This window comes from Sinocyclocheilus anshuiensis, unplaced genomic scaffold, assembly GCF_001515605.1.
Source record: "Sinocyclocheilus anshuiensis isolate Anshui unplaced genomic scaffold, SAMN03320099.WGS_v1.1 scaffold110, whole genome shotgun sequence".
Lineage (NCBI taxonomy): Eukaryota > Metazoa > Chordata > Actinopteri > Cypriniformes > Cyprinidae > Sinocyclocheilus > Sinocyclocheilus anshuiensis.
In genome coordinates this window covers 1,776,899-1,778,555 of record NW_015544155.1, presented here as the reverse complement: position 1 = coordinate 1,778,555, position 1,657 = coordinate 1,776,899, and positions in this window count along the sequence as shown.

Here is a 1,657-nt window from a genome sequence, read left to right as displayed (position 1 = left end):
CAAAGAGTGAAAAATTGAAGGGGGTCTGAATACTTTCCGTACCCACTGTATATATATATATATATATATATTTTTTTTTTTAATATATAATATATTTAATATATACGGTAATGGCAAAGCTAATTTTTCAGCATCATTTCTCCAGTCTTCACTGTCACAAGATCATCAGAAATCATTCTAATATGCTGATTTGGTGCTTAAGAAAAATTTCTTATTATTATCAATGCTGAAAACAGTTTTACTGCTTTAAATCTTTTTTTGGAAGCTGATATTTTTTCTCCAGGATTCTTTGATAAGTTAAACAGCGTTTATTTGAAATATATATATTTTTAAAACACTATAAGTGTATTCACTATCAATTTTGATAAATTTAACACATTTTGCTGAATTATTTTCTTTAAAAAAATCGTTTTAATGGTGTTGTACATTCAAAAAAATAATTAATTGGATGAATTTAATTGAGGGCAGGATTTCCATCCAATAAATATATGTAGCCCCAACTCATAAAAAATAAATTCTTGCGATGAAATGTAATTGAGCTGAGCCAACTTGAGCAAATATAGTTTAAATGAAAATTATACATTGATGAAGTGTTTTTTTTTTATGCTTGTTGAACATTTAACTGGAAAATTAATTATTAGGTAGACATCCTTCTACACTCACAAAAAAGATACATAGGATTTATTTAACTTTAAGCATTAGCCAACTTACCATAAAATGGTTTTGTTACATTCATGGTATGCCCATAGTAGTTATTATTTTTATTATTAATACAACTTTAATTCATATTAGCAGGTCCTCAACCCAAGCACATGCGCTACTCTTCACCCCCAAAAACACTAACATACCAGAAACTGTTTTAAATACAAACATAAAAGAGCATTTAAACATTAACAAGTCTCCCAATTTTATCATCTTAATAAAAAATGCCTAAAATAACATTTTATTTCAACATTTACTCTCCTTATCAAGCCCTGTACAAAGCATGATGGGAAGGGGAAATTCACTTCCTAGTTACACAAGTAAAATTGTTTATGTACTCTCAACTCAAATGAATTAAGTAAAGTGGTTGTAAAGAATTGTGTTGGATTAACTCAATTGAAGTAAAGCATCAAATGTTATTTTTGGCCTACTTAATTGAAACATGTTCTTTCAAAATTAAAATATTGAGTTCAACCAAAACGCAACTGTTTCAAGTCAGTTTAACACAATGCAATTGTTTAAATCGGAAACCTAACATAATGGTGTTAAATGAAAATGATTTTTTTTTTTAATAAACTGAACAGTGTTGGAGAATCATTTTTTTGAGTGTTTGTACTGCATTACTTCTTGACCTATCATGAAGTACCTTCTGTATGTATGCAGGGGCAAGTTCAAGCTCAAACCGGTGTGCACCGTTTTGCTACGGTTTCCGGTTTGAACGACATGTTTCCTGGAAACGGTGTGCAACGGGGTTTGAGATGTGTTTTCTCTTGTTTGGAGGGTGTGTCAAAAATGTCAGCCCAATCAGCAGCAACATGTATATAAACCACGCGGTATTAAAGAGGCAGCTCGCACAATGTAATTAACATCAAAATAAATTTACAAGAGCAAGTATATTGTTTGCACATGTTTATTTACATTAAAGGCAAAATAACTAAAATAATAAGAGCACAAG